This window comes from Saccopteryx bilineata, chromosome 9 (genome assembly GCF_036850765.1).
Source record: "Saccopteryx bilineata isolate mSacBil1 chromosome 9, mSacBil1_pri_phased_curated, whole genome shotgun sequence".
Taxonomy (NCBI): Eukaryota; Metazoa; Chordata; class Mammalia; order Chiroptera; family Emballonuridae; genus Saccopteryx; species Saccopteryx bilineata.
The window spans coordinates 79,198,658-79,212,858 of record NC_089498.1 but is presented as its reverse complement, the minus strand read 5'-3'; the positions used below and the strand labels follow the sequence as shown (position 1 = coordinate 79,212,858).

Below are 14,201 nucleotides of genomic sequence, written 5' to 3'. Positions count from 1 at the left end.
TAAAGACTTGTACTTGGAAAATTACAAAACATTGATAAAAAAAAACAAGGAAGATACAAACAAGTGGAAGCATATACCGTGCTCATGGTTAGGAAGAATAAACATCATTAAAATGTCTATATTACCCAAAGCAATTTATAAATTCAATACAATACCTATTAAAATACCAATGACATACTTCAAAGATATAGAACACATATTCCAAAAATTTATATGGAACCAAAAGAGAACACGAATAGCCTCAGCAATCTTGAAAAGGAAGAATAAAGCGTGAGGTATCACACTTCCAGATATCAAGTTATATTTTAAGACCATTGTACTCAAAACAGCCTGGTACTGGCTTAAGAACAGGCATATAGATCAAAGGAACAGAACTGAGAACCCAGAAATAAACCCACACTTTTATGGACAACTGATATTTGACAAAGGGGGTAAGAGCATACACTGGAGTAAAGACAGCCTCTTCAAAAAATGGTGTTGGAAAAATTGGACAGGTACTTGCAAAAAAATGAAACTAGACCACCAACTTACATCATTCACAAAAATAAACTCAAAATGGATAAAAGACTTACATGTAAGCCATAAAACCATAAGCATCTTAGAAGAAAACATAGGCAGTAAGTTCTCTGACATCTCTCACAGCAATATATTTGCTGATTTGTCTCCACAGGCAAGTGAAATAAAAGACAGGATAAATAAATGGGACTATATCAAATTAAAAAGCTTCTGCACAGCTAAAGACAATAAGAACAGAATAAAAAGACAAACTACACAATGGGAGAATATATTTGACAATGCGTCTGATAACCAAAATTTATAAAGAACTTGTAAAACTTAATACCAGGAAGACAAACAATCCAATCCAAAAATGGGCAAAAGAAATAAATAGACACTTCTCCAAAGAAGACATACAGATGGCCAATAGGCATATGAAAAAATGCTCAACATCACTAATCATTAGAGAAATGCAAATTAAAACCACAATGAGATATCACCTCACACCAGTCAGAATGGCACTCATCAATAAAACAACACAGAATAAGTGCTTGGGAGGAAGTGGAGAAAAGGGAACCCTCATTCCTGCACTGCTGGTACGAATGCAGACTGGTGCAGCCACTGTGGAAAACAGTATGAAGATTCCTCAAGAAATTAAAAATTGAACTGCCTTTTGACCCAGCTATCCCATTTTTAAGGAATACACCCCAAGAACACCATAGCACTGTTTGAAAAGAAGAAATGCACCCTCGTGTTTATGGCAGCATTGTTCACAATAGCAAAGATCTGGAAACAGCCCAAGTGTCCATCTGAGGACGAGTGGATTAAAAAGCTCTGGTACATATATACTATGGAATACTACTCAGCAATAAGAAATGATGACATCGAATCATTTACAACAACATGGATGAACCTTGATAACATTATATTGAGCGAAATAAGTAAATCAGAAAAAACTAAGAACTATATGATTCCATACATAGGTGGGACATAAAAATGAGACTCAGAGACATGGACAACAGTGTTGGGGTTACACGGTGTGGGGAGGAGAGGGAGGGGGTTGGGAGAGGGGAGGGACACAAAGAAAACTAGTTAGAAGGCGACGAAAGACAATTTTATCAATGTCACCCCATTAAAATTAATAAAAAAGAATGTGTCTCACAGCTAATTCAGGCAGTTAGAAGAATAGTATAAGGATGCTAATTCTGCTTCTCAGGCCACATCCTGCAAAAGGGGCCCCAAGAAAATTGGCGATTTGGCTTCTCTGATTTTGCTAATTGGATTTAAAAAAATTAAAAAAAAAAATAAGTCAGGAACGCCCTGAAATGGAACTAACAATACATGAGCATAAATATAAAGGAATTTTAGATACTGGAGCTGATGTATCTGTTATTGCTAAGCTACATTGGCCTCCTTCCTGGCCCACTCATGCGGCAGCCACAGAATTACAAGGTATAAGGCAGAGTAAATCCCCTCAACAAAGTTCTAGTTTTCTACATTGGAAAGATTAAGAAGGTCATTCTGGATTTTTTAAAAGCCTTATGTGCTCCCTGGATGGCCAGTTAATTTGTGGGGTAGAGATATTTTGAAAAATACGGGAGTGTTGCTTTTCAGTCCTAAGGGTTTAGTCAGTACTCAGATGCTTGATCGGGGATTTTTGCCCACTAAGGGACTAGGGAAAGAACAGCAAGAAATTCTCACCCCCATAGAAGTGGCACCCAAAACCAGAAGGTGTGGATTAGAATATCAAAATTTAGCATAGGGGCCTTGGTAGCTCCTGCTACCCCAATAATGCATTGTGCAGACCCAATTACTTGGAAATCAGATAATCCTGTATGGGTAGACCAATGGCCCCTTTCTCAGGAGAAACTTAGGGCAGCTGCTCAATTGGTACAAGAGCAGCTACAGCTTGGGCACATTGAACCATCTAATAGCCCATGGAACACACTTCCATATTTTGATTTTGTTGCCTCCTGGATTATCAAGGGGCATAGGCGACACTTACAGCTTATAGGTTTTGAGCCTCAAAATTATTGTTGTTCCGTTTTTCAAAGGATCAACAACAAATGGCTCTGGGAAATTTCCACTAAATGGCAAATCGCTCTTGCAAATCAATGGACAACTTTATACTGAAACTGTCAACTTAAAATCAGCTCAAATTCTAGAATTATATGCCATTATCATGGCTTTTCAGCATTTGCCATATTCCCCCTTTAATCTATATACAGAGAGCAAATATTTATTTATGGTGTTTCCACTATAAAGACAGCTGTCTTAGGGACAAATGCTGATGAACTATTTCAGCAGTTCCTCCTTCTTCAAAGACTTGTATGTCAACATAGAGCTCCATGTTCTATAGGACATACTCGAGCTCACTCCATGCTCCCTGGAGCTTAAGCACAAGGGAATGCCCTTTTTTTTCTCTCCTCTCTCTTTTTTTTTCTTCTTTTTTCTTTTTTTTTTTTGTTTTTTTTTTTTTTTTTTTTTTTTGTATTTTTCTGACGTTAGAAACGGAGAGGCAGTTATACAGATTCCCGCATTCACCCAACCAGAATCCACCCGGAACACCTACCAGGGGGGGATGCTCTGCCCATCTGGGGTGTTGCTCTGTTGCAACCAGAGCCATTCTAGCCCCTGTGGCAGAGGCCACAGAGTCATCCTCAGCACCTGGGCCAAGTTTGCTCCAATGGAGCCTTGGCTGCGGTAGGGAAAGAGAGAGACAGAGAGGAAGGAGAGGGGGAGGGGTAGAAAAGCAGATGGGCACTTCTCCTGTGTGCCCTGGCTAGGAATCGAACCTGGGACTCCTGCATGCCAGGCCGACGCTCTACCACTAAGCCAACCAGCCAGGACCTAGGAATGAATGCTGATTAACAGGAGATGCCAAATCTTTTTCTCCTGCAAACTACTACCTTCTTTATTTGATCTAGCTAATCACACTGTTTTGTCTTTTTTTAAATAGCTCCAGATATATGGAAAACATTTATATAGGCAGATGGGGATCCTCAAACCCCTCAGTGAGATCTTCTGAGCATGGCTTTTAAGATACCAAGAGGCAGAAAAAGCCCAATAGAGATCCGGGGAACTACCAGCTTTTAGGATATGCCCTTAAAGGCTCCAATGCCCTAAAGGGGTCTCATAGGATGCCATCTGGGTCCTGCTTCAATAGTGGAAAGGAAGGTCATTGAGGGACAGTGAACTGGCCCCCTGTGTAAAAAGTTTGGGGACCCCTGAGTTATGTCATCAAACTGAGTTTCAGACTGCCTTTTCAATTTTATTTACCACCACTACCCCTCATGTCCTATGCTCCAGTTAAACTGATCTAGCTGTGGCTATATTAAGGATTAGGAAGTAAAAATAAAAAGGTTTGTATATTGATCTTGTATCCTGCAACTTGCTAAAATCACTTATGATTTCTAGTAGCTTTCTGTAGATTCCATTGCATTTTCTATATAGAAGATCATTTAATCTAAAAATAGACAGTTTTTCTTCTTCTTTTCCAGTCTAGATGCCTTTCCCAGCCCCACCCCTCCAACCCTTGCATTATTGCCCTGGCTAAAACCTTCAGTATAATGCTGAGTAGAGGTAGCAAGCATGTATTTGTGCATTATTTTTAACCATAAAAATAATTACTTTTTTTAGGCATTGAATAAATAAAGCCCCTGAAAGTTAAAGGTGAGAATCGTCCCCACCCTGAGGATGTCATGACTGTGCTGAGGAGCTCTCCCTACTAGTAAGACAGAAAACTAGAAATGGCTGGAGCGATAAGGCCAGGCCAGGTCCCTGAATAATAAAGAGAACAGCAGCAGTAGCAGCAGAAGCCTTGATACTTAAAGAGGATTAATATGGATCAGGCACTGTAGAAAGTCCCTGATATGTATTCACTCATTTGATTCTCCTACCTTATCTGTTTGTAAAGGTAGGGAGTAAGAGACACAGGAAGATGAGCAACTTGGTCTCCATAGCCAGTGTTTGTAAGTGCTGGATAAAAGTGACTTCGGTTACCATGGCTTTGTTAACAGGTATAGAGCATCCACTCTTTTATAATTACTATGTCACTTTCAATTAATTTAATTATACCAACAATCGTGTTTTATACATGAAGGAACTGAGGTTCGGAGAGTTTAAGTGACTAAGTCAAGGTCACCTCACTGGCATAAGATTCAAACCAAAGTGCTCTGACCCCAAACTGATTTCACTTTCCATCACCCTCCCTCAATTCCTCTTCAAATAGCCAATAATTATATATTATTTAGCAGTTTTCAAAAATCATGATCACATTTATGGCTCAAGTGCCATTTAAAGGAAGGGTGATTTTACTCAGTAGGTGGAGGAGGGCCGTGGTCCATGTTGGAGAGGAAGGGGAATGGGAAGGGGAGAGGCGTCTGGGGCAGTCTGGGCAGCACACGCCAGGTGGGCTTGCTGGGGCGAGGACACACTGCCTCTCTCAGGAGGCGTGAACTGAGAGTCCTTCCCTTCCCAGTTATTTGCCAGTTGGAAGTCTTGATTTAAGTAATGTTCCTGGAGGAAACTCCCAGAAGAGCAGAGATAATAAAAGTATTTCCTTAGTCACTTCTTTCTCTGCATTTAACTTTTGGGAATATTTTTGTTAACTGAGAAGGGCACACCAAGGAGCCATTATTGCTGATACAAGAAGAAAATGGACAGTAGATTTCCTCAGCCATGTCCTGTCCGTGTCAACAATTTAACTAAACATATAATAGTCGTAACCTCATCAGTGTTAAATTTGCTAGGTTTCTGGCACATATCTCTTCCTCTCCCTCATTAAGTTTATACAGTGTTCTTTGGTACATTTGCTCAGTGTGAGGATTTCAGTTTCAGCTAGCACATATTGGAGTTCAACAGGGGAATGATTTTTCTGCCTTAAGTAGTCAGCAGAATAAGAGAGCATATGAAATGGACCAATGCCCAAAGCCAAGGACAAGGAAGGGAATAGCCGGTAGGTTTGACCCCATCAATCACAATCCTGTTCCATTCACCAGAGGTGGGACCAAAGCAGATAAACCAACTAAGCCCAAATTAAGAATAGTATTATGTTTTTATTATCTGACTTACTCCACTGGAGTAAGTGGTACTTACTCCAGTACCACTGATCCCTATTCAGGGACTCCTCCCATTCAGAACTGGAGGCCCAAGGTCCTCATTCTTACACTCCCACCAGGAATAAACTCCCCAAACCCAAATCTATCCAGTCCTCCTTCACTTTATCCTAACTTTAACCTGTTAGCATTCTGTGCTCAACTATGTTAGATGAAAATAATTATTAAAAAGTAATTCAGATAATGATTTCAGTGATAGTATGGTTGATAGGTCTTCTGTCCCAGGGGTATCTGCATTTTAAAAAGGAATATTGAGAGTCAGGAATGCCTTCAACTGTAGAGAGAAGGCACTTGGAGCTGCAGGTGGAAGCTCCTTCGGGACCCATTGAAAATGTCCTGGGGCAAACAGTTAACCCCATAAATACACTTGTGCCTCAGTGTTCTCCTGTCATACTGAGTTATCATACTGACCTCACAGGGTTACTGTAATATAAGGATGTAATATCAACCTCACAGAACTGTTGTGGAGATTAAACAAGTTGGTTAATAATTATCATAACCCTCTCAGAATGTTATAAAGTGAGACGTTTTCTGATGTGCTTTGCCCTTTGTAGAGGTAACCTACTGGATTTGCCATCATGTGGTCCGAAAAGAAGGGTAGCACCTGGACGGTCATCTGTCTGTGCGCCACACAGGATTATAACTTCTACCTACACTATTGGCTGGGTCCAACTGCAGATGAATTATCCTACCTCTAGTTTTACAGCTCCCCACAGAAATATCGCCCCTGTTTCCCGGAGGGCCTGAAGAGAAATCCCCTTGATCCCCGGCAGCAGCGGAACTCTGGTACCCACTGTCACGGCTGCCTTTCCCATCCTGTGTGACCAAGGCAGTGTGTGGACCAGCTTAAGAACCAGGTGTGCTTGGTCTTGAGATAAATAACTGAACAAAGGACATTAGGAAAGATAAACCTTTCCACTGTTTCTCTTTGAATGAGCACTCCCTTCCCAAACATGATGAACCTTTATCTTTCATACAGAATGGATCCTCACAGGCATTCAAATACTGCTATCCTCTAACCCAGTGTTTTCCAACCACCAGTATGCCGACATGTCCACTAAGAAATTTTGTGCCAGTCCACAGAAGAGTTAATCACCCTGATGTTGTATGAAGATTATAGATCCAATGATCTTAGGTGAATTCACTTATGGTCAGGGTGATTTCTGCCTTAGTGTTCCCTGAAATAATTCTCCTATTTTCACCAGTCCCCAAGTATAAAAAGCTTGAAAGCCACTGCTAGCAAATACATTGGGACATAGTCTATAACCTTCTTTCACTGTTTTTCATTCCTAGGGTTTACTTGATTATCTGTGCACGTACTTATTTCTGGGTATTCGGGGGGTATTCAATTGTGAAAAAAATGAGAGTCTCATAATTCCTGATCAAAGCGTCAAAGAAGGTTAGTCCTAGAAGATATCCTGGGATGCTCACTTTATGTTACAGAGCAGGGAATTGGGGCCTGAGCTTAAAGCTACATGCTGGAATAGGAGGCAGAGCTGGAATGTATCAGGCATCCACTCTAGCATACAGCATCCCTTCCCCTCTGTTGTGTATGCCATCTGCATGATGCCACCAGAAGGGGCCCTTTTTTATAACTACCCCATCTTATTGTTCCCTAGGAATTAGTGAATGTCCCATATTCCCACTCACATTTTAATGTTCTTCCTCTCTTACACGGGCCTTCTCCTGTTTCCTCCTCAAGTTTCAGGTCAGTGATATGAACTAACAGGCCTTTACTCAACACTTTTGCAATGACCAGTGACTGCTCTTGTACTTGTCACCAGCACTGCTGTGGTCTGTTAGCCAAGATGTTAATGTTCTCTACCAAAAGATGCAACCACAATGACACTGGAGAAAATGGGGGTGTGGAGGAGAGTTTCTGAAACCAGCCAGCTCCGTGGGTCACTTGCAGTATGTTCTGTGCCCTATAGTCACATGAGCCAGAGCACATCAGCGGAGAGAGGCGAGAGGAGACGCGATTATGGGAAAGGGGAATACTGCCCCCTTGCCAACCATGTCCAAGGTGGTGAGGCTGATGACAGGGTGCAGGGCACACAACTCTGGCTGGATGCCAAACATCTGGGATCAAACTTGAGAAACCAGGTTGTTCAAATCAGAGGAAATATAATCAGCAAATCTTCAATGCCTACTATGTGCATCCAGACATCTGTGGTTAGAATGGATGACATGTAAGTCCAACTCAACCCCTCAAACATTCTGGTCTTTGTTCCAGATGCCTGATATTATATTAATTGATTATTCATGTTTTAAACTGAGCATCTGTGGCATATGTTGAAGTGTAGACAAAACCAAAAGCTATAAATTATTTCTCCAGCACTTTAATGACACTCTTGTCAAGCTCCCTAGATGGAGGCTGAAGACAGTTCACTCACAGCCTCCTGTTGTTTCAAGGACTGCCTCCCTTCTTGCTGTCTCCCACTCTCTCAGCATGCAGGGAAGCTAGGAAGGCCATGCTTCCTCCTGCAGCTCCAGGGAGCTAGGCAGTGAGAACACCACCAAAGGCAGCATCTTTCTGAAACTGGTGTTTGGTTGCCTCCAGGTTCACAAACACTCAATGCCGAGAGGGAAGGAACCCTGTGCATAACTTGGCACCTGTGGCACTCCAAGAATTAAGGATATAATATCCCTTTGTTTCTGAACACCTTAAAGTTAAAAACGACATCTTGGCTGACAATTATGATTCTGCTTTCTTTTATGAATCATCTTATTTCTGAAATAACTTAAAGCAGGTGAATGAATATACAGTTGCCTCATTTCTGGCATTTCTCCTAGAAGAACTTTCAGAGCCTTTACTAACACTACCATCAAGTACTGCAGTCATAAAATGAATAAAGTCAAGGGGTTTGCTTTCAGCTGGCTTTAGGCCATGCGCTGTTTCCATTCTTCAATGAGAAGGAGCAGCCACTAAGGTAGGGCTGGGGGGACCTCGCCATATGTGATGGCAGCCTCTAACTTTTCAAGGTTCCCTTGCTATTGTCAAACAGGCTTTGTGCACATTCCAGTTAGCACAGTCACATTTGTCTCTTGTTCTCACAATGGCCTCTAAGCGCCTCAAAGTCAACAGAGGCCTCGCATTGCCAGGGCACTGAGCACAAGAAGTTACATGATCATTAGGACCTGGAATTTATGGACAAAGAAAGAAGGGACCACTCGAGCTGGGCCATCCGCCTTGGACACTCACCTGCCCAGTGGTCTCTGTGGCTAGTTTGCTCCAGGAGCCACTGGGTGTCCTCACTCATTAAGTGTGCTGCTCTCAGGCACTTCTGCTCTGAGTCTCTGTTTCACTTCCTAGGTACATAAATAGGTCTGGACAACCTAGAAGAAAGCTTAAAATTCTCCTCTATGGGACTGCTCTTCTATATAGTGCTTTGAATGAATTAGGAAAAGGTGCTCTGCTCAGTCGAGTCACCTGCAGACACATAGTGTGGTGGGTGGAGCCCAGATTAGGTTTCTCTCTAGCCAACTTGCACCTTGGCTTACGGAAACCTTGTGCTGCTTTCTCACCTTCAAACCCAAAACCTGGATCGGGTGCTTAATGGTCTGTCTGCTCTTTTCTGAGCCCTGCTCAGATACCCCTCTTGGCTCTTTTATTCAAAAAGAAAGCTTTTAAAACAGCTTCATCAAAATGAAGTTTCAACTCAAAAGTCTAAGTCCCCTTTACACTCTTAACCCCACGCCTAGCCACGTAATGACCCCATGGAGAAAAAAAGAGGTTGGAAGAGGGATGGAGGGTATCCATACCTCCTCTTGTCTTTTCTATGTCCTGCCAACATCTTATTTGTACTCTTAATCATGTTCTACCTTTCTCACTTGGCTTTTATGTCACTAGTTCTCCACTAACCGAATCTCTCCATTACCAACATTTTCTGCATGCCCCAGACTTGAAGGACAGAAAGCCACAGCCTTTGCCTCCCCCTGCTAACTCCTCCATAGAATTTTGTGACCCAGAGATGACCCTGGTCTACATGCTGAAATTTATTTACTGTAGAAGGACTATTTCTGCAAAAGATTTTGAAGTTGTCATTTTCATTTTAAAAATACGATGATAAAACACACACAAGCCATTATTTGCAAAATGCCTACAGATGATGAAGAGGAATGTATATTAGCATATATACATGCATATAGATGAGTGCCCGAGCATATGTGGATGTGGCTGTGTACGTGTCTGCCCATGGAGTTCCAGACACACCTTTTAGATGGAGAGTTATTGATATCAAGAAAAATAACAGGAATCAAGAGTAATTTCAAATTTCTTTTAGCTTTCCCTTCTATCAGCTTATCCAGATTAAAAAAAGTTTTCTCAGAATTCCATTTAAATTTGATGCCTAAATTAGCTTCAAAAAGCAGTCACATGGGTGGTAAAAGGCCAGGGTTACTAAGCAGAAGTCTCGTTGAGATTGATTGCTAGTGAGAAAGGGTGATTTTCAAGGTCTCTTCTGGTATTGCTTAGCTAAATGAACTCTGACACCTTCATGAATCGGTGTTTGGTAGCTTAGCTTCTTTCCAGGGCTTGCTAGTGTTCTTTAGTTATATTATTCACAAACTATGTAGTTGTTTGAAGCAATGACTACCATGTCCATGAGGACCATCGTGGCCACCACCATTATCACACTGACTCCTTTTCTTTCTAGACCAATTTGCAATTACCCAGTTATACTGTACCTTAAGAAGTGAACAAATAGTGGATTTTCTTGATTTGCAAAGAGGAATATACATTGAATTTTAGTGACTTAACCAATATATCTGAGGGATGCCAATTTCAAACTTCACAAGTGGCAAAGAGCCCAGTGTGAGTGTAAGACCATCTCAAACTCTAATGATGGAAGACTCTTTGAACTGTGTTTTCAAAGCAGCTGTCAAGAGGAATAATGAAAATTCCAAGAAAAATTTGATCTGTAGAAAGCTTGGGCTCCACTTATGGTCCCAAGTTTGGGCCAGGTTCAGACTTTTCAAATGCTATTCCAAATACTCCCTAACCCAATAATTTGGGACTACATTCAATGCTAACTCTGTCTCTCCCATTCACAACCAGTGTGCAGGCAGCTCTTTATATTGTATATAATGTATGAAGTTGGACATGTCATTCCTTCACCACACAAAACATTAGACTCAGCTCCTTGATCCAAAAACATCTTGGAAAAGCAGGCCATTTTTTTTTAACATATAAAAAGTATTTCAAGAATTTGTGTGCATCTTTGCACAGGGGCCATGCCCATCTTCTCTATCTTGTTCCACCGAAGTTAACGTGATGGTGACATGAGCACAGAAGTCTTTTTGAGAGCTAGAATGGTAAGAGGTAAAATCTTAGGTTTTGAACCACGCAAACCAGCAATAACTTTAAGAACCCGTGTTAAGAGAAGGTAGCATTGAGAACTACCCACATGTGTTCTTTGTATGGATTATTCATTCTTTCCCTCATCAGAGACAGTTGGCACATAGCATGTACTCAATAAATATTTATTGAACTGCATTAATCTAGTCTCATATTGAACAAATTTACTTTCACATAAAGTGGGCTCCATAATCTCTTGTTAACCCGAAACTGCGCTCCTTGCAATTTCTTTAAGGGATAGCTCTGGGTTTGGGATATTGGTGTCTTTGTCCTCACCTCATCCATAACGCTTTCCCTGGCAGCTCCAGTCCACTCTGCATTTGTTTTTATGACTCCTTATTGTACTTAATCCAGGTCCCCCTCACTCTGGCACATGCATGATATCTTATCTTGCCATGTAAAATGTGTTTCATAAACACATCATCCTTCCTAGGAATCTGCAAGTTTCTCTAGGGCAAAGGCCATGTTTGATATTTAGTTTGTACGTCCCACGGCACACAACATAATACGAGGTGCATAGCAACCTCTGAACAAGTACCTGTTAAATGGAGTTGAATTTTAAAGACAGTACACCATTGCCAGCAATGATTTTGTTTCAGAGAATTATCAAAAGGCAAGGTTGGCTGTAGTCACCTCTCATTTCACGCAAATAAAGCCCCTGGGCCTCTATACTGGAAGTACTCGTTAGGAAGCTGAGGATCAGAAAGCGGCTGCTTACTTTCAACAAAGAAGAGATTGCATATCAGCAACGGATTGCGGGAGCTCACATGTTTATCACCAGCAACTCCTGGCCTAACCCTTTGGTGTTATCAGGAATAAAGAGTTGCCCAGAGATATGTCAAATATCAATTTCCAATTACTCTCCTGTGACACATTTCTGCCACTTGGGAAAATTCCCAAAGGATCTGTTGGCCCTTATCAGCTCAGATCAGGTTCACTTTCAGTCAAACAGGTTACCCTGGGCAGCACCCTGTTCAGCTTCCACATTACAGTGTCCTCCTCTGACACTCGGATTCTTCTGTGAAGCCTTCAATATTGGCTTACACCGTCACCGGAGACTAGGCCCCCATGTGGAAGGCCTCCTGATATTATACCTGGAACCACATGTGTTGGGGTAGAATGGGGATGACTCCCACACCTGCGGGGAGGACAGCTGTTGTCACTGAGGTTTCCCAACTCTTAATTTGCATGGAGATTTTGAATGCAGAAACAAAGCCACGTGCTGGACTTTTGCATTTTCAACTCCAGCCAAAGGGGAAAAGAAATGAGAGTCTTTAAAGTCTTACCTTTGAAACTCAACACGCAGAAGAGCATTTCTACCCTCCAGATCACAGAGGGAAGGCCACAAAGGAACTGAAAAAAGCTGTGGTATTAGGGATATGAACACTAAGGATCTGCAAAACACCATCCCCTTTATTACAAAGTAATGGAACAGAATTTGGAAAAACCAGAAAACATCTCCTGTTCATAAATCAGCCCGGTTGGAGGGAACGCAAAGGACCAGCACCTGGAACCAGCCTCCGGCTGGAGCAGGAGAGCCGCCCGGAGAATCAGACTCCGGGGCCAAGGCTCCAGGCTGTGCTGTGATTAATGACTCGAGTGAAAGGTCTCAGTTGAGGCCGAAAAATTAACTTGTTCTCTCTGCATCTCAGAACTCTCCACAGTGTAACTATGTTTTCCCTGATTGTTCAGATTTACCAAACTGCAAGTCCATCTGGGAAGCTTCAAACGTGTCATCATCAGACCGCTTCTGACAACTGGGGGAGCCCTGGCGTTTGTCAGGACTACTTTCGTCAAGTCATCTGTGTTGACTCTGCGTGCATGTCTCAACCTTTCAGTTCCTTTTCAAGTTTAAGAGCAATCTTAAAAGAGGCATTGGCATTAGCCTTGTTCTGTAAAAAAATAAATAATTTTTTTTTAAAAAAAGGCCACAGCTCTGAGGATTGCAAATGGACAGCATATGGCCTGGCTGGTTTCTGGTCATTCCCAAAAAAGTTTTTAGAGAATCGAATGTCCACGAGATTAATTGTTCCCTCCTGTCCTGCCTTTATCCTCTGGAATAGTTTTCTCTAATCTCTTTCAGATCCTCTAAAGCATTTAGATCGAACCAGTCACTTATCCTGAATCTACAACTGAGACTCTAAGATCTACTAGAACCAAAGGACTTCTCCAATCGCTTTCCTTTTCTCCTGGATGTGAATTCACAGGTGGGAAAGAAAGGCAGGTACCCCAGAACCTGATTTTATATGTGGAAGTACCCAAGATGAAGGACCCACAGAATCCAAGTTCCTTCCTCATTTGACCCTCCAAAATGTCTTCATTTGGATAAGTGGGTTACCAAAGTGGCTATGGCCTCACACGAGGCAGGATTGAAGTCGGTACTGCATGCCTTGCCTGAACACATCACCCCTCTGACCAGCCACATGGGACAACCCCTTCCCTTCCCTTTAGTCAATCCCATTCACAACTCCTTTCCGTGAAGGCATCTTGTTTCCAGAAGAGATATCATAACAATAACAATAATAACAGAAGCAGGAGCAACAACAACAATAACATATATAGCACTTACTAGGAACTCTGAAATTCTTCACTTATGTCAATTCATAAAATTTTCACAACAACCTACTAAGGGAGATGTCACAGTCATACCCGTTTTACAGAGAGAAAAATACACAGTAGGCAAGTAACTTGCCAAAGGTCACAGAGCCAGTAAGTGGCAAAGCCAGGATTAAAACAGTCTGTTTTACTATCCTATCCTGCAACTGTGTTTATTCTCCAGATGTATGGTCCCCACCCACCACTGCTGACTGTGTTTTTGTGAGGATTGGTGAGACAATGCATACGCAGGTGCTAACACAGTACCTAGAACATGGTAGGTGAATAATGATCATAGTTGTATTTATTACTAATAAGATCATCTCATGTTGACTAATGCAACACTAAGAGAGTTGGAGGAGATGAGGCAGAAACAACTGCAGCTCGGAACGGGGATGGGGAAAAGTAGATCAACGTGGTGACTACCAAAATGCAGATTCTTAAAGAGTGATGATGAGGGATACTTATCTTGTTGGTCTGACCAATTGATGCAGCTTTCAGGTTTGTTATCTCCATGAAAGAAAAGAAAATCTAATTTAAAAAATATACTACATCAGCCCTGGCCAAATAAGATAGCTCAATCAACAGAACATCGTCCTGGTGTACCATGGTTGTGGGCTCAACCCCCAGTCAGGGAA

General features: G+C 41.8%; 1 protein-coding gene and 1 pseudogene across 1 annotated transcript in view; both read right to left on the bottom strand.

Annotated features, from left to right (window-relative positions):
* Positions 1-14,201, bottom strand: part of LRMDA (leucine rich melanocyte differentiation associated) — a 1,241,357-nt gene that overhangs the window by 238,254 nt on the left and 988,902 nt on the right. The window lies entirely within an intron of this gene.
* LOC136313775 (U6 spliceosomal RNA) lies at positions 10,796-10,892 on the bottom strand (annotated as a pseudogene).